This window comes from Podarcis vaucheri, assembly GCF_965113315.1.
Source record: "Podarcis vaucheri genome assembly, chromosome: 11".
Lineage (NCBI taxonomy): Eukaryota > Metazoa > Chordata > Lepidosauria > Squamata > Lacertidae > Podarcis > Podarcis vaucheri.
In genome coordinates, this window is record NC_138749.1 from 55,516,257 (window position 1) to 55,536,274 (window position 20,018).

Sequence of the window (20,018 nt, forward strand, 5' to 3'; positions counted from 1 at the left end):
AAGCTTTGCGAGTGCAGCTCTCTCCCAATTTGAAATATACTCGAAGTCGAGAGTGGATTTCATGCTCTTTATTCAGCACATAGTGGTGAGGAGGAATGGAAGTTCCCCCAGAATGTCTGCTTTATATACATTAGTTACACAATGGGCCCCACGTGATTGGCTAATTCCGGGATTCACCTGTAGGCCAATAAGGTTGCGGATTCACTTCCACCTGGAGCTGGATTGGGTGGCTCCTGTGGACCAATCAGACTGCTGCATTCTGGACCCTATTGTTCTAGGACCAATCAGACTGCTGCATTCTGAATCCTATTGTTCTAGGACCAATCAGACTGCTGCATTCTGAATCCTATTGTTCTAGGACCAATCAGACTGCTGCCTTTTGGATCCTATTCAACTCAGGACATAACACAATTGAAGTGTATTCCCTGGTTTGAGGACTGGGAAACCAAAATACTTGTGTACAAAGCTATTGTACTACCAGCCTTACTGTATGCTTGTGAAACATGGACCACTTATAAACGCCATCTCTAACTCCTCAAAAGACTCCATGAACAGTGTCTCTGAAAATGTTTACACATCACTTGGGAAGACAGGCAAACAAATGCCTGTGTACTGAAAGAAGCAAAGATCACCAGTGTCATAGCAATGATTCTTCAACATCAACTTCATAGGACTGGTCATGTTGTGTGGATGCCTAATTATTGTCTTCCAAGGCAACTACTCTATTCCAAACTTAAAAATGGAAAGCATAATGCTGGTGGTCAACAAAAGAGTTCTAAAGACTCTCTCAAGGCAAATCCCCAAAAATGTAGTATAAACACCGACAAATGGGAAACACTGGCCTGCGAGCACTCCAATTGGAGAACAGCCTTTACCAAAGGTGTCATGGGCTTTGAAGACGCTCAAACTCAGGATGAAATGGAGAAACGTGCTAAGAGGAAGGCACATTTGGGAAACCTTCACCATGATAAACTCCCGCCCGGAAACATATGTCCCCACTGTGGAAGGATGTGTGGATCCAGAATTGTTCTCCACAGTCGCTTACAGTCACACCATTAAGACTGTGTTCATGGATGACAATCTTACTTGGCTACGAGTCATCACCAAAGAAGAAGAAGAAAACTTCAGCACAGATTTTATTTCAAAAGAAATTAGATGGTTATTACAAAAGAAAAGAAAATCCCTATGGAAAATCACATTTTAAAATGTCATGCTCTCTGGTTCCATATGGTGTTGCCTGTTTATAGTGCCTTCACATCACTGTTTCTTTGCTAATGTAGCGGAGTCCTGGGTCTGAAATGCCAGGCAGCTGTGCTCGCTTCGGCAGCACATATACTAAAAAATTGGAACGATACAGAAAATATTAGCACAAGGTTGACACACGAGTTCGTGAAGGGCAAGAATGTTACTTGCACAAAAGTGGAAAGAAGCAGAAGTCCCAGCAAAGGAAGAATGGATACAGAAACTTATGGAATATGGAAAAATGGTGAAACTTAACAGAAAAATAAGAAATCAAGATAACAAACTTTTTATAAAAGAATGGAAATGCTTTATTGGATATTTACAGATAAACTGTAAACAGATAAGAACATTGGCAGGATTATTGTAATAACCTGCAGTTTCATAAGAAGAGTATATATTTAAAGAAGATGAATAAATGAGCGAATTAAGTTAATTTGGATATGCAGAAGATATTAAAAATAAATTTAAGGAACCGCAGAGAGAGGGGGAAGGAAGACAAGTTTTGAAATGTCAAAATGATTGTAAAATCAGTGAAATGTATAAACCTGAAAAGTATAAATAAAAAAATTGAAACGCTTGGTAGCTACCGTGAAACAGTGATGAGTTAGCTGAATGAAAGTTCTGACTCACTAGGAAAGCAGCTTCCTAGGTTCACACAGTGGCTCCAGACAAAATATATTAGAATGTGCTCTCTCAGGTGTATTAAGACAGAAACAGATGGAAACGCATATGTTCCTCCCACTGTCCAGGGCAATGGTCAATCGTAGAGGAAATTTCCCAATTTAACCACAGTGAGATGCTGCACATAAAAAATTGTCCTTGCAGACAGTATAGAGGCAGCTGACATATGGAGCAATTGCAAGCAGTCAGTGACGGATAATCATCACGTGTAAACTGTTAACTATCAAGTAAAATAGTAGGAGTTGATTGTCCTGCTTTCTGATATTTTGTCACCAACATAGAATGAAAACAATGGTCTCATTTGAGAAAATGAAATATTTTAATACATGTTTGGTTTGCTTGATTGACAAAGGTGTTAATGCTTTCTTGAAAAGCTTTAGGCTTGCTTATTATTATTATTTTTTAAAGGGCAATGTGTTGGCCCAGTAAAAAAGCTCATTTAAAAATGAGTAAGTTATGGCTGTGTAAATTGACTCAGCAGGGTGTTTCTGCATATATTTACAAAATCTAATGAGCAAGAAATACAAAGATTTGGTCTCTTTCTAACCAACGGCTGAATGTTCTCGAGAGGGACTAAACTTCTTGTATCTCTCTCCCCACCCCCCACCCCCAAAAGGAAAAAAAAACCAGCCTGGAATTTCTTAGGAACTGGCTACTTTGCAAAAGAGCCCAACATCTTACAACCTCCGATCCCATTTTGTGTGCATCCTGCTAGTAATTTGTTAATATGTATGCATTATGTGAGCAATTCAGTACTTTGGCACAGTGTTTTATGTCTTATTTTGAGAGCTTAAGTGGGAATCAAGTGGTTTATAAGCCTTGTGTGAGCCCTCCGGATAGCAGTAAATTTCCCTGCATGTGAAAGAAGCTTGTTTTAAAATGCTCCTATTACACATTCGAGTTTTAATTAGGGATGGGATCAATATTTGCTTTGGATAAGCTATCCATCAACATCTGTACAACCTCTATTATATGGGCAGTAAATGAAACCATCATTTATCACAGAGTGATTTTGAATGTTCATTTTCATAATTCTGGTGAATATTTTAAGTATGCACCCACTCACCCCAAATCAGCACTGGTGTATGTCAAATTTACCAACTTTGGTTGGCTCGCCAACTCTGCTCTCTTCTGAAAAAAGCCTGTCAGACCACATTGATACATGCACTGTTATCCTCAGATCTCAACTATTCCCAGATAAATATTTGTTTCATGTGGGCCTGCTCTTAAAGATGTGGGAATGCCTGCTAACTCTCCAGGAAAAGCTGCCCAAGCAGGAACATACTTATTTAATGTTGAAAACACTCCACTGGTTATGAATTTATTTCTTTAATAAAAAATGTATACTGTTTGATTATACTAAAGCCTCTAAGCAATTCCCAAGTTTTTTTTTTTAAAAAATCAATAAAAATAGTTAAGAACAATTAAAAGCACTTGAGGATAGTTAAAATTATAAGGAAAAAAGATGAAAACACATCAACATAAATGTGTCTGGATGTGTGTTGCCTTAAAATAAAATTTAGAAAGTTTCAAAAAGGCACAGAAAAGCATCATGGGAACACAACTGCTTGGTGTCAATAGGCAGGGAATTCCAAAGACTACACGAAAAGATTTCTTGCAACTGCAGAACCTGTAACAGTGCCAATTCTGTAGATCAAAAGCGGTTGAATGGACACATACATGGAAAGGAGATCCCACAATTAAACTGTTCCAAGGATTTATACAATGGTACCTTGGGTTACATACGCTTCAGGTTACAGACTCTGCTAACCCAGAAATAGTACCTCAGGTTAAGAACTTTGCTTCAGGATGAGAACAGAAATTGTGCAGCGGTGGTGTGGTGGCAGCAGGAGGCCCCATTAGCTAAAGTGGTGTCTCAGGTTAAGAACAGTTTCAGGTTAAGAACGGCCCTCTGGAATGAATTAAATTTTTAACCCAAGGTATATCAATAGTAACATCTTGACTTGCCAGTCAATAGATTTTATTGTTCATAGCCAATGGCCATCGCAAATACAGTAAAAAGGTAAAAAGGTAAAGGATTCCTGGATGGTTAAGTCCACTCAAAGGCAACTATAGGGTTGTAGCGCTCACCACGCTTTCGGGCCAAGGGAGCCGGCATTTGTCCACAGACGGCTTTCCAGGTCATGTGGCCAGCATGACTAAACTGCTTCTGGCGCAACGGAACACCGTGACGGAAACCAGAGCACACAGAAATGCTGTTTAACTTCCTGCCGCAGCAGTACCTATTTATCTCCTTGCACTGGCATACTTTCGAACTGCTAGGTTGGCAGGAGCTGGGATAGAGCAATGGGAGCTCACACTGTTGCAGGGATTTGAACTCCAGACCTTCCTGGCAGGACATGTTTTCTATCTGATTCAATTCCAACAGTAAAGGGTGTCAAACAAGGCTCCATCTTGCATAGCTGTCAACGTTTCCCTTTTTAAAAGGAAAATTCCCTTATTCCAAATAGGATTCCTCGCAAGAAAAGGGAAAAGTTGACAGCTATGATCTTGTCACCACCCCATTCAATCTTTATATAAATTATATCCGCCAGGAGCTTTCCTCTTCATCTCATGCTTTCCCCCCTTCAGTTGGGAAACAGAAGATCCCATTCTTGCTTTATGCAGATGGCACGGCACACATCTCATTAACCCAAATTGGTATGAAAAGGCTACATATCAAATCTGGAAACTATTGCAAAAAAGGAGGACTAGCTATCAACTAGAACATCTGAGGGGAGACAACTTGGGCCCCAGGATATGGGACATTGTGATGTCACGTTGCGACGTGATGTTATTGTCAGTTTGCATTTCTCAGTACAGAAAGTATTGATCTGATGTGTAGAGATCATTCCTATTCTACTTAATTCAAGAGGGTTCTGGAAGCTTCTCTGTGTGTAAGAAGCTTCATGATGTTTGGGTTATACCTTCAGAGAAGCTGAGTACAGCTGGCTGAAACTGATTCTCTTATCTCTTCTGTCAGCGTCATGCTGACTATAATAAGAAGCCAGAAGGAGCCTGGCTTTTACTTCCTCTTTCTATCTTCCTTCCTTCTGGTGTGGTGTTCTGTACATAGTATGCGTAGTGTTAAGGTTTAGACCAGTGGTTGTCATCCTGGTCCCTACCGCCTAGTGGGCGTTTCAGGATTGTAGGTGGGCAATAGGGGGTTCTACGGCACAAGCTTAATCCTCCTTCCATCAAACTCTGGTGGGCGGTAAGGAAATTTTACCATCAAGAAAGATGCATTAGTGGGCGGTAGGTATAAAAAGGTTGACTACCCCGGTTTAGGCTTATTATAAGTTATTGTAAGTTTAAGTTAAGTCTGCTGCAACTGGGTTTCTTATGGACAGTGCCAATCCTGAATGTGTTGGCTTTGTGACCATTATGCTCATTTGCCTTCAGTAGCAGTCAAGCTCTGCTGGATGAAATACAATGGCCTCTGGTCTATTTTTTGGGAACACAACGTGTTTAAGTTTTTACTCTGCTAACTATACATTGGAGTTCTGCTCTGGATCAATATTGAGTAGAATTAAATGACAGTTATGATGTCATACATGCCCCTTGGCAACGGAACCCCTTGGCAACGGAACCAACCAGTGGTTCTGAGACTTCGCAAAGCATATCTGAGGTCTCACGAAGGCCTCAGAGATGCTGTCCGAGGTATCGCGAGACTGTGGAACCTGACTTCCGGTGCCTCCCAAAGCACCAGACGTTGTGTAGAGGGCCCTGCAGTGTGGGTGCTGAGCACCCACAACAATTTGTTTGTGGGTGCAGATCCCCCTAGAGTTGGCACCCCTGTAATGTCTTGAATTGGGCTCAGTAACAATTCATCAACCGGTATGGCTCTCTGGGCAGAGGTGCTTTTTATGGCAACTGAATCTCACTCCTGTCAGAAAGGATGTTGCTGCATTCTGTACTAACTGCAGTTTCTGGGTGAAGCTCTGGGTGAAGCCCTTCATAAGTGAAGCCCTGCATTGAGTGCATGGCAGTGATCCAATATTGAAGTCACCCAATGATCTACTGAGTGCAAGTCATAGAATCATAGAATCATAGAGTTGGAAGAGACCACAAGGGCCATCGAGTCCAACCCCCTGCCAAGCAGGAAACACCATCAGAGCACTCCTGACATATGGTTGTCAAGCCTCTGCTTAAAGACCTCCAAAGTAGGAGACGCCACCACACTCCTTGGCAGCAAATTCCACTGCTGAACAGCTCTTACTGTCAGGAAGTTCTTCCTAATGTTTAGGTGGAATCTTCTTTCTTGTAGTTTGGATCCATTGCTCCGTGTCCGCTTCTCTGGAGCAGCAGAAAACAACCTTTCTCCCTCTTCTATGTGACATCCTTTTATATATTTGAACATGGCTATCATATCACCCCTTAACCTCCTCTTCTCCAGGCTAAACATGCCCAGCTCCCTTAGCCATTCCTCATAAGGCATCGTTTCCAGGCCTTTGACCATTTTGGTTGCCCTCCTCTAGACACATTCCAGTTTGTCAGTGTCCTTCTTGAATTGTGGTGCCCAGAACTGGACACAGTACTCCAAGTCAACGTACTTGTCTTGCATTTCAAGAATCCCTATGCATAGTTGCTCAGAAAAGATTACAATGTGTTGGGGCTTATTGAGTCTTAGGTGGGCATCCATAGGGCTACAGTCCAAGTTTACAGGCTCTTTCATCAAACTTACCGTATATTCTAAATTGCCCTGTGAAGGTTGCTCTGAAATCCCAGCCACTTGGATGGTGTGTGTGACTTGTTATTCAAATTCTTATTCAAACTGCACCCAATGTGCAATCACTTTATGCTTCAACAGCAGAAACGCTACAATTAAAGCCTGCTTTCATCTCTTCCCTCTGTGCACACTCCTTTTGTATGGGAAACGGTATATCCTCATTAAAATGTCATAACCTCAAGCGTAATCTCATTATCAACTCTTTATCAGTCATCCTACTGATACCCGACAGTTAGCGAAAGGAGAAATCTCACAGAAGTAACTGATGAACTAATGAATCTTTCCATGCACCATGCAATGCAGTTTACAAAGCGGGGTCAGACTAAGAGGTCAAGGGGAAAGGGGAGTCAAACCAAACCATTACTGCATATGATATGCAGAAAGCACAATTGAAATCCAAGCCAGAAGGAAGTACAGTGGTACCTCGGGTTACATACGCTTCAGGTTACAGACTCCGCTAACCCAGAAATATTACCTCGGGTTAAGAACTTTGCTTCAGGATGAGAACAGAAATTGTGCGGTGGTGGCATGGCAGCAGGGGGAGGCCCCATTAGCTAAAGTAGTGCTTCAGGTTAAGAACAGTTTCAGGTTAAGAACAGACCTCCAGAACGAATTAAGTACTTAACCCGCGGTACCACTGTATTTATTATATAAACCCTGGTGTTTGGGGGGGAGGGGTCTGTCCAAAAATTGTGATGGAGATGAGCCAGGAATGAGAATGCTGGCTAAGTATGAATCAAGGTTGGTGAACGTTGACAATGCTTCTGTTGTGTTTCATAGGTAGGAGGACATAGTTGTTTCATGGAAATTGTTTCTTATGATCTATGCTGCTATGACGGAACAGCAGCAGTGCCAGATTTATGTACAGTGGTACCTCAGGTTAAGAACTTAATTCGTTCTGGAGGTCCGTTCTTAACCTGAAACTGTTCTTAACCTGAGGTACCACTTTAACTAATGGGGCCTCCTGCTGCCGCTGCGCCGCCACCACAAAATTTCTGTTCTCATTCTGAAGCAAAGTTCTTAACTCAAGGTACTATTTCTGGATTAGCGGAGTCTGTAACTTGAAGCGTCTGTAACCTGAAGCGTCTGTAACCCAAGGTACCACTGTATAAGCTAAACAAGCTATAGTTTAGGGCCCCACTCTCCTGGGCCCCCAAAATATAAGATAAACATTTCCAAAATATAAGATAAAAAACAAATAAAATAAAACCTACATACAGCAACAGTGTTTTGTGTTGTGTAGGCTTCTTAGAGTCTATATTCAACATAAAAACAGTGACAATTTGTTGCTGACAAAGGACAGCTGGACATATAAAGGGCCCCATTACCTTCAGTAGCTTAGGGCCTCATCAAACCTAAATCCGGCTCTGAACAGCAGCGAGACCAAAGTACTCTAGTGGGGAAAGAGGAATATTTTTCAATGCCATGTGGGTGAATGTAAGTAGATCTCTGCCAGAGCTCGTCTGTAACAGCCCTTAGACTTTGACAAAAGTTGATCTTGTCTACCCAAAAAGAAAAGAAAGATGTGAAATAGATTTGGTGCTCAGAGGCATTCAAACAAGACACTCGCAAGTTGTATTGTCCAAGGCATTTTTTCTGCTTCTCTTTGCTTGCCGTCTTTTAGGATTGACTGCATGCTGCATCAGCGAGAGAATCACATGAATGATGCCTCTCACTGGCAGCAACAAGCACTGATGAGACCATATAAACAAACTGTACCCCCTTTTGACTAATGAAGAGTCTGCCTTAGCCACCAGTGAAAGAAACTGAACTGCAATGCTACACACCGAAGAAAAGTGAAATAGTGCAAAGGTTTGGTGCTGATAAAGGTAAAGATAAAGGGGCCCCTGACCATTAGGTCCAGTCGTGACCGACTCTGCGGTTGCGGAGCTCATCTGGCTTTATTGGCCGAGGGAGCCGGCGTACAGCTTCCAAGTCATGTGGCCAGCATGACTAAGCCGCTTCTGGTGAACCTGAGCAGCGCACGGAAACGCCGTTTACCTTCCTGCCTGAGCAGTACCTATTTATTTACTTGCACTTTGACGTGCTTTCGAACTGCTAGGTTGGCAGGAGCAGGAACCGATAGGCAAGTCCTGTGGTTTAACCCACAGCGCCACCCGCGTCCCTCTCTAATCTGTTTACTGTGGCACAATTGTGGTGCTGATAGGGCCTGTCAAATGACTATATCGACATTAACAGATTGTGAGATATTTCCAACTTGGTTGCTGGGACAAAGGAGACTGTTTTATTAGCGTATTCTGATTCACCCAGCAGTTAGCCTGCATTGACAATCTTCAAGTTCCCTCCCACCGCAAGTAAAAGCAGTAGGAGAACTGGAAGGTTGGGGAAAAAGCTACTAGAATAATTGCTTGCTGTCACTGTGAAGAATAAAAATAATGAACAGATCATGGAGTCCTTGATTAATCATTTTCCATAGTTTTTTTAACCTTTCTCTTGTCTCATCAGAAGAATGAAAAGCTCAAAGATTTGGTCGACAGCTGACGTATAATGGATGGAGCTGGCTTTTGCAAACACAGCTGTCACAGATATCAGAATGTATTTCCCCACAAACTTGCTCCCACACTAAATCTCTGTATTATTATTATTATTATTATTATTATTATTATTATTATTATTATTATCTGTATACCACCCTATGCCTGCAGGTCTCAGGGTGGTCACAACATAAAATCACAATATAAAAACACAAAATACACCTTAAAAACAAAAACAACCCTATAATCTCCCTCTCCCCAACAGATTTTAAAAGGGTATTGGATGTCGATCAGCCAAAGGCCTGATTAAAGAGGAACGTTTTTGCCTGGTGCCTAAAGGTGTATAATGAAGGCACCAGGCAAACGTTCCCAAGGAGAGCATCCCACAGACAGGGAGCCACTGCAGAGAAGGCCCTGTTCTCGTGTTGCTACCTTCCAGACCTCTCAAGGAGGAGGCGCACGAAGGAGGGCCTCAGAAGATGATCTCAGGGTTTGGACAGGTTCATATGGAAAGAAGCAGTCCTTGAGGTACTGCGGTCCTGAACCGTTTAAGGCTTTATAGCTCAAAACCAGCACTTTGAACTGAGCCTGGAAACCAATTGGTAGCCAGTGCAATTGGGCCAGGATCGGTGTAATATGCTCAAATTGCCTTAAGCAACCTGGCCGCTGAATTCTGCACTAGCTGAAGTTTCTAAACCATCTAGGCAAGCTAGAAGCAGTATCAGAGTTTACATTAACACTCCACCCTCACTCAATGAATATGAAAAGCAAGGCTGGTGAGACATAGGGCTCCAGAGAGATGTGGCCTGGGAAGAGAACCGGGGGCCACATAAAGAGGCCCAGAGGGCCACATTTGACCCTGTGGCTTGAGGATCCCCACCTCTCATTTAACTTCACAGATTGCATGGAAAAGAGGGGCTACTGCTGTAACATATGCTAATAGCAGTGGCATCAGAAGCCAACTCTGCGTAATCACAGCGGCAATAAATTCAGTACGCTTGAGAATACACTGAAAAGTGGAAAGAAGTCACCTTCCATTGACCTGGCACAAAAGATGTAGTCAGCAACAGAGAGGCATGTGATGGTGGCAAGGAAGGTGATGAGTATAATTAAAATCCTGCCTTACTGACTGCAACGTTACTTTCAAGCTCACCTTCATTTTATTGCTGACATCATAACAATGTACCTGGTAGATGTTTATGAAGCATTTAGTATATAAAAAAATCCCTGTGAATCTTCAGTGCAAAAAATATCCCTGAAGCTTCCTTGTTAGATTAAAAAAGAGAGAGAGTGGGAAACTTAAAAATAATATTCTGTATATATCAAAGTGATTCAGGCATAAAGCATAACAGGCTACAATGCTGGCAGTATAACAGAACCTTCAAACAACTACTTAATGCCCATATTTCTATGCCAATGGAGAAAAGAATCACACTAAGAACAAATGAAGCTTTGTTTCTCCTAAGCACATCAAGTGCAGATTTAATTTTTCTGCAGTGTGTCAAATGCCTAATCTAGTGCATGGCATTATTCTGCTTTGTTTGGAAGGGGCAAAAAAAAAAAAGGCTCACAAAGTCAAAACAGAAAACGAAATACACCAAGAAACCAGCAAGTGTAAATATTAAAAGAAAAAGCAACATGATAAACAAGGCTTTATGCAAGGGTACAGCGACCGCCACTCATGCAACAGTATACTATATATATACCGTATTTTTCGCTCTATAACACGCACCCGACCATAACACGCACATAGTTTTTAGAGGAGGAAAATCCGTAGGCATGCCACCCGTAGGCATTCCCTCCATAACACACACAGACATTTCCCCTTACTTTTTAGGAGGAAAAAAGTGAGTGTTATGGTGCAAAAAATACGGTGTGTGTATATATATATATATATATATATATATATATATATATATATATATGCAGGTTTTGGTGTCTTCGGGTGTCTTCCCGTGTAAGAGTCGGGGTGTCTGTGCGACGTTTCGACGAGGTCTCACTCGTCATCTTCAGGCTGGTGCTTTCGGCTTCTTGTTACTGGAACAGAGCAGAATCTGGTGTTTGAGTTCCTAGAATCTGGTGTTTGAGTTCCTAGAATCTGGTGTTTGAGTTCCTAGAATCTGGTGTTTGAGTTCCTAGAATCTAGAGCAGAATCTGGTGTTTGAGATTCTGCTCTGTTCCAGTAACAAGAAGCCGAAAGCACCAGCCTGAAGATGACGAGTGAGACCTCGTCGAAACGTCACACAGACACCCCGACTCTTACACGGGAAGACACCCGAAGACACCAAAACCTGCATTCCTGTACCCGTGAAAATCTACGAAAGCATATATATATATATATATATATACACACACACACACACACAGTGATACCTAAGGTTAAGTACTTAATTCGTTCTGGAGGTCCATTCTTAACCTGAAACTGTTCTTAACCTGAAGCACCACTTTAGCTAATGGGGCCTCCTGCTGCCGCCGCACCGCCGGAGCACGATTTCTGTTCTCATCCTGAAGCAAAGTTCTTAACTTGAAGCACTATTTCTGGGTTAGCGGAGTCTGTAACCTGAAGCGTATGTAACCCGAGGTACCACTGTATATATATATATCTGTTTTACAACTTAAAGTGCTCATTTTTACATCTTTAAAATATCAGTGACTTCCCTTCTTCTCTTTCTGTGGTTCATTTTACATATTATAAATCCCTGCATATTTTACAGAAACTATACCATTCAGTATTCCATTATTGCATCCATCAAAACTTATTTACACTGTTGAATTTATCTTAAATGCGTACAGCTGAAAACACTGGCAGCATTATTTCCCATGTATTCAATAAATGTTTTCCAATCTTCTCTAAAGGTATGTTCTTCTTGTTCTCTTACTCTGTATGTCAAGTCTGCAAGCTGCGCATATTCCGTCAATTTGAGTTGCCATTCTTCTTTGGTTGGGACTTCTCTCATTTTCCATTTTGAGGCTAAGAAAACACAGGCTGCAGTAATAGCATACATAAATAACCTTTTTTGACACCTGGGAATTTCAGTCTGAATTATCCCCAACAGAAAGGACTCTGGGTTTTTTTGGGGGGGAAGTACTTTTAAACATTTTTTTTCAATTCATTATGGATCATTTCGCAATACCCTTTTACAAGTCCACCACATATGAAAGAACATTCCCTCAACCTCTTTGCATTTCCAGCACTTATCTGATTCAGTCTTATATATCTTAGCAAGCCTACTCGGACTTAAATACCATCTGTAAATCATTTTCAAGTAGTTCTCCTTCAAAGAATAACATGCTGTGAACTTCCATGCAATATTATTTTCCATATAGAGACATAGCTGGGATTTGGCCATTGGAAACAGTGTCTGGGCGGAAATTCGGATATATGACGGGAACCCATGACGGAAGTGCATATTTGGGTGAAATTTCAAAAAAAACCAAAACACCTTCATTTTGTTTTGCAAAAAAGGGGACAAAAAAAGAAGAAGACCTCAACAACTTTTGTGTCCAGATTTTCACTTTTTGAAATATGGCAATCTAAACCATCTCCAAAGCTGGAGAGATGAAGGGAAACCCATTAGGGTTTTGGAGGGTGAAGGGGGAGGAAAGTAAACTTTTTAAAAAAATATGTATGAATGAGTAAATACCGTACTTTTCCATCTATAAGACGCCCCCATGTATAGGACGCCCCCTATTTTGGGGGACTCAGTTTAAGAAAATAGGGGCAGATGGCATAGAGTTGTTGAGCTTTTTGCAGAGGATTGCCCAGGGTTGTTGAGCCTTTTTAGGGAAGATTGCCAAAAATCACTCACCCGCATACATGGCAAAATCTGCCTCTTGTCTGTCCCATCACCAGCAGAAGATGCCTATTGCCCACCCAACTGACAGACTGTCAGCCAATCAACACCACCCATTGACGCAGCAACCAATAGCATGCACAATAGCCACTAACAGCCGCAGCAGCAACCAATCCATTGTCCACCCCATGGATAAGATGATCCCCACTTTTTAGCATGATTTTTAAGGGAAAAAACATAGTCTTATACATGGACATTGATGCAGGGAACAATACATTCAGTATTCTGCATACACATTGCTACTGTTCAGCCGGCATTGCTTCAGCAGGTACAGGCCAATGATATCCGAATTATCCCCTGGCCACTTCATTGGCCACCACTGTAAACAAGTATCTTTGGTGTTTAACTTGAGCTGAGGATTACATGCTGGCGAAGAACCTTTTTGCAGGAGTCCTATGAGGAACAGAATCTGGCTGGTGATGCGTTCATCCTTGAGCACATGCAGATTTTCTTTCAGATATCACCCATTTAAGATGAGGAGGCAGGGATTCCAGGGAAGGTTGCCTTTCCCTCAGCAAATTAAGAATTTTCTGGAAGATGTGGCTGGAAGCAGCAAATATAAAGCAAATGTCGATTCATGTACTGCCTACTACCAGAAGAAGAGTAGATGCTCTGTCTTTCCATTCTCTAATATATTCAGTTCTAACCAGCAGAGAAAGATCGGAAACTAAATCTCAAAACAGGAGGAAAATACAGTTCTTACTCTCCAGCTCTTAGCTCTTGAAGGCTAATTTCTAAATTTTCCTCACACCTTTCAAAAATAGTTCCTCAAATTGTCAGGTCTAGAGCTGACTCATTTCCATTAAGTTGTGACACATTATGCAGTGCTAATGCTCATAATCTGAAACAGAGACGAATGTTCATTTCTTTCAGCTGTTTTCCTTTCCGTCTTCTTTCGCTGCTTGCTTTGAGTTTCATATCATTTTCACCACACTGTTTTTAAACCTGTATGTGTGCCCAATTATTCCCTCTTCAGCTTTTATTTTCACATGCAAAGTACACGTTTGACTGGTCAATATAATATTATTTGCATTTTGTCTGTAACATGGCTCAGAATCATTTGGACATTCTGCAAGTGAGCTGCCGTTGCCGTCAGAATAAAAAAGCGCAAGATTAGTTTGCCCTTGAAAAATCATTGGGCACACATATCACAATAAATGTTAGCATTAGAACAGCAGTCTGTGGTTTCCCATCTCTGCCTCTCTTTCTCTCACAGTACCAAACACTGACAGTTGTATTTACTTTGGATAGTGCAGGTCCACATTCATAAGCCCGCTAATAATTCTGAAACTAATGAAGATAATACACTCTGTTCTGTTTCCTCTTTGAACATTAGTGCTGGCCTGACAATGTCTTACTTGAGGTACTTCACAGACCTTAAACAAACAAGTCTTCATACTGAATAGTGACTGGATTTTAAGGATATTCACTTAAAACTACAGCATGAGGATTGATTCATGTGTCCATCTTGGGTCCTATTTTCAGTAATTTTGCTGAGCCTAGACTTAAATGTGGCAAAATTCTACTGATTTTATTGCACCTCACCTGTTATTCAGTTCTGCTGCACAGGTTGCTCCCTAGATATGATATGATAGCCATGTTCAAAAATATAAAAGGATGTCACATAGAGGAGGGAGAAAGGTTGTTTTCTGCTGCTCCAGAGAAGCGGACACGGAGCAATGGATCCAAACTACAAGAAAGAAGATTCCACCTAAACATTAGGAAGAACTTCCTGACAGTAAGAGCTGTTCGACAGTGGAATTTGCTGCCAAGGAGCGTGGTGGAGTCTCCTTCTTTGGAGGTCTTTAAGCAGAGGCTTGACAACCATATGTCAGGAGTGCTCTGATGGTGTTTCCTGTTTGGCAGGGGGTTGGACTCGATGGCCCTTGTGGTCTCTTCCAACTCTATGATTCTATGATTCTATGATTCTAGATCCTGATCCCTGCTTCATTCCCTGGTCATGAGTTAGAATTACTGAGACTAATATATATTGGCAACAAAATGGATCTACATATCCAAGCTCTGGTCTTGGCACTTCCTGCATTGCAATCTAGGTAGCCACTGCAAGTGCTTCTTAAAGATCATTTGCAGCATTGTGGTAAATCAAGATCTTACCTGTTACCTTTGGTTGACAATTTAGATGCCTGATATCCAGGCTCCCGGTTATGGACATCCAGAGGTCATCTGAGTTTCCTAAATATACCAACCATCTCCAGTTCTTTACGTCTTCTGCAAATAATCCAGGAGTAACTGTATCTGTCACAAACCAGTGTTTTCAGGGTTGAGGGAGAATAGGTTAATCCAGACAAGTTGGAGATGATACTGAGAACAAATGGCCATGGTCTAGGCTGGGGCATGACCTCACTATGAGTCTCTGTGACATCAGGCAATGGAACTAGGGGTATTCCTGGTCTCCCTGGTCTCCTTGCTGCATCCTTAGAAGCAAATTGTAGTTACTGCCAAGAGGCTCCCAGATCCTCCTCCTGCTATGCTGAGCCTTTGCTTTCGTAACTATCAAGCTTGATTATATCATCTACAGGAGTCCACCCTTAGGTGATTTGGAGGTTTCAACTGGAACTCAGCTACATTCATCAAAATAAGGTTTTTTTTAAAAAAAAGGTAAAGGACCGCTTGATGGTGAAGTTCAGTCAAAGGCCACTATGGAGTTGCAGTGCTCATCTCACTTTTCAGGCCGAGGGAGCCGGCGTTTGTCCACAGACAGCTTTCCAGGTCATGTGGCCAGCATGATTAAACCGCTTCTGGCACAACGGAACACAGAAAAGCTGTTAGAATTCCTGCTCCGTGATTGCAGTCATGGGATTGTTGTCTCTCACATGACGGTATATGTTTTGACTCTACAGAGTGGGAAGTGATGGAGACAGGATGTTTGTGTTACTGTGCTCCGTGAAGTGGGACTGTTGTCCTTTGTTTTTTCTCTTTGCTGTCTGATGCTAGAGACAGAGAGAGTCATGTTGCAGTGCTCCATGTGTGTTTAAATGTAAATAAAGTAGATTAGCCAAAATGCTGAGTTGCTGAGGTCTGATACACAAGCTGCGCAAACTCTGCAGATCCCTAAGTGTGGCGATGTCTGTTGGCACCGGTCACTGTGATGTTCGGGCTAAAGAAAGTTTCTGAAGCTCCTAAACGATTGACCAGGAGGGAGAGAACATGCTAGTAGGACATGTGTCTCTGCCAGGGTCCTACTCGAGTGTAGGACGAGCTCATGGGAATGCAGCTGCCTGATGTCAATAGGCAGGGAGTTTCAAAGACTACATAAAAAGATTTCTTACAACTGCAGAACAAGTATTACGTGGCACCTGTAACAGTGCCAGTTCTGTAGATCTGTGGGTTGGCAGAAGCTGGGACAGAGCAACGGGAGCTCACTTTGTCATGGGGATTTAAACCACTGACCTTCTGATTGGCAAGCCCAAGAGGCTCAGTGGTTTAGACCACAGCACCACCTGTGTCCTGAATAAACAAGCACACAATCACTGATAGGTCCTCTTGCCATTGTGAGGCTCAAAGCAATGAAGATGATGCCTCCCCCAGTTGTTGCCATTGGCTGTGTGATGTCACAAAGCACTTGGCAACTGAGTGGATATAAAGGCAGGCCAAGGGGAAAGCCCTTTTCTGTTTCCAGCAGGACACACCTGGCAATGGATGTGACATTCAGTACTGCCCAGGTTTCTTTCACTTGGAGGAGGCAAACTGGTGAACAGAAGGAGGCAATCCTCTGGTAGTCGGATGCTAGGGAGCGATAATAAGGCAAGTTTGCTTGCTTGAAGGCTGCTGGTATCTGTGGTTGGACCACAGCGCCATCCGCATCCCACATTCGTCACAAGAATATGTTTTGAATACGTTATAAACATCCAACACCATATGGTGCCAGAGAGCAAAAAGGAGTTCATATGGATTTTTATATAAGCTTTGTTGTTGTTGTTTTAATGCTTTAATTTCTGTCTTATTTATAGCATTTTTTAACCAGTGTCTAGATCTATCCCTGGGGCACAGTGCTAGTTGCCTGTTCTCTAACAGGTGTTTTGCATGAGTCATATAGGCTACCAATTTGCTTGTGATACCAGTTCAAGATGCTGGTTTTAGAGCCTTTCTTAGTCTGAGGCCCTCATCCTTTGTGTGAACACACTCCAAAAATAAGGGAAATGTAGGTGGGTTCCCACAAGGCAAGGCATAGTGATAACAGCAAGAACCTTTATTGAACTACGAAAACGTCTTGCAAGTTTGTTTCCTTTTTCTTAACACCGTTAATACAGTTGCGACTTGACTTCGAGGAGCAACTCATAGAACGCAGTGTACATAGTAGCCTTTTTTGAGGTTTTTAAAGACTTTGGTGATTTTTGAAGCTTTTCCAAAACTTCTTTTGCAGCCATTTGGTAAGTTAAGCTTTTAAAACTTTTTTGGGGGGGTTTGGATTTTGGGTTGGGGTGTTTGGAATTCAAGGACTTGGTGTTGGGGAGGAGTTTGCAAGAATCTGGAAGCTTGTGGGTTTTTTTCCTGCATTTTTATGATTTTCTGTGACCATTGGGCCACTCTGCTGTTTTTTTAAAAAAAATGTCTGGGTTTGAATTTTGAAATGCTCTTTACAGTATGTGTGACTTTAAAGGTAAAGGTAAAGGTAAAGGTACCCCTGCCCGAGCGGGCCAGTCTTGACAGACTCTGGGGTTTGTGCGCCCATCTCACATCTATAGGCCGGGGGCCAGCGCTGTCCGGAGACACTTCCGGGTCACGTGGCCAGCGTGACAAAGCTGCATCTGGCGAGCCAGCGCAGCACACGGAACGCCGTTTACCTTCCCGCTGGTAAGCGGTACCTATTTATCTACTTGCACCCGGGGGTGCTTTCGAACTGCTAGGTTGGCAGGCGCTGGGACCGAGCAGCGGGAGCGCACCCCGCCGCGGGGATTCGAACCGCCGACCTTTCGATTGGCAAGCCCTAGGCGCTGAGGCTTTTACCCACAGCGCCAGCACTTAATAAACTCTTGTTGTACCAAATTTGGCTTTGTTTGGACTTTTTTTTGACCATAGGAACGCATTAATTGATTTTCAATGCATTCCTAAGGGATTTCGTGCTTCGCAAGACGAAAAATTCGCTAGATGAAAAAATTCGCGGAATGAATTAATTTTGTCTTGCGAGGCACCACTGTAAGTCCAGAGAATGAAGGCCAGGAGGCAGCCATAACTGAAATTGTAGAAAGCCCTCCCTAAAGTGATAAGCCACTCTTTTTGATCACTTTTGGAGGAGGTTGCAAGATATACCTCTTCCACAAGACTTTTGGCCAAGGCTAATGCTTCCTGTGGCTGTTAATCTGTTAACATTATGATGTTTCATGTTAAAACTGCATTCTCTTATGAAGTAAACCACTTTGAATTTTTCAGAAATTGAATCATCATCATCTGCAGCAGCAGTTCATGCTGAAAACAATTCAGAGTATCAGGAAGCTATGGTGCTGGATGATGGTAACATGAAAAGAAGGTTCTAGTTGATAAGAATTTAGCAAGTTGGGAGTTTGCGTCCATGGTTTTTAAGCTATATTCCTTTTCTTCATTGAGCTTTTTCTTTTTCTCCATCTCCCCACACTTCCCCAAATCATCTCCCCACCCGGATACTCACTTTCTCTTTGCTCATGTTTTATTAATCCACCTCTCAGAGTCATTCATTCTCGAGAGTCGCTGCCTATACTTTCCTTTCAAGTTACCGCACCTGCTTCGTAAGGTCCCTAATTGTTAAACATCCATCACTTAGAAAATTCTAATTTCCCTATTGTTCACAAATGCTTCCAGGGTGCTGACATGCTGGCTCATTTAAGAAAAACCTTTTTAGAGAAAGGTCAAATAGAAAAGAATTATTCCACTTGTAGCCGGAACAATGTCTTTTCCTCTGTTTATTGGGGGGGGGAGGCAAATTTGTCATACCCCTCCTCCCCCTGCAAGAAGAGGTGGCATCTCTCTAGGAATAGATGTTACAACCCGAGGACGATTCTGCCCAATGTTCCACCCAACGTTCACCCCACATTCCACCCCACATTCTCCCTTAGAATCATAGAATCATAGAATCATAGAGTTGGAAGAGACCACAAGGGCCATCGAGTCCAACCCCCTGCCAAGCAGGAAACACCATCAGAGCACTCCTGACATATGGTTGTCAAGCCTCTGCTTAAAGACCTCCAAAGTAGGAGACTCCACCACACTCCTTGGCAGCAAATTCCACTGTCGAACAGCTCTTACTGTCAGGAAGTTCTTCCGAATGTTTAGGTGGAATCTTCTTTCTTGTAGTTTGGATCCATTGCTCCGTGTCCGCTTCTCTGGAGCAGTAGAAAACAACCTTTCTCCCTCCTCTATGCGACATCCTTTTATATATTTGAACATGGCTATCATATCACCCCTTAACCTCCTCTTCTCCAGGCTAAACATACCCAGCTCCCTTAGCCGTTCCTCATAAGGCATCGTTTCCAGGCCTTTGACCATTTTGGTTGCCCTCTTCTGGACACGTTCCAGTTTGTCAGTGTCCTTCTTGAATTGTGGTGCCCAGAACTGGACACAGTACTCCAGGTGTGGTCTGACCAGAGCAGAATACAGTGGCACTATTACTTCCCTTGATCTAGATGCTATACTCCTATTGATGCAGCCCAGAATTGCATTGGCTTTTTTAGCTGCCGCGTCACACTGTTGGCTCATGTCAAGTTTGTGGTCAACCAAGACTCCTAGATCCTTTTCACATGTACTGCTCTCAAGCCAGGTGTCACCCATCTTGTATTTGTGCCTCTCATTTTTTTTGCCCAAGTGCAATACTTTACATTTCTCCCTGTTAAAATTCATCTTGTTTGTTTTTGCCCAGTTCTCTAATCTGTCAAGGTCATTTTGAAGTGTGATCCTGTCCTCTGGGGTGTTAGCCACCCCTCCCAGTTTGGTGTCATCTGCAAATTTGATCAGGATGCCCTTGAGTCCGTCATCCAAGTCGTTGATAAAGATGTTGAATAAGACCGGGCCCAAGACAGAACCCTG

At 42.5% G+C, this 20,018-nt stretch overlaps 1 long non-coding RNA gene across 1 annotated transcript in view; it reads left to right on the top strand.

The window, feature by feature from the left end:
- Positions 1-18,518, top strand: part of LOC309542803 — a 51,802-nt gene extending 33,284 nt beyond the window's left edge. The window contains exon 2 of the long non-coding RNA XR_014224450.1: positions 18,393-18,518. This is a non-coding gene — a long non-coding RNA (uncharacterized lncRNA). The remainder of the gene's footprint in view (positions 1-18,392) is intronic.
- The last annotated feature ends 1,500 nt before the right edge of the window (positions 18,519-20,018 follow it).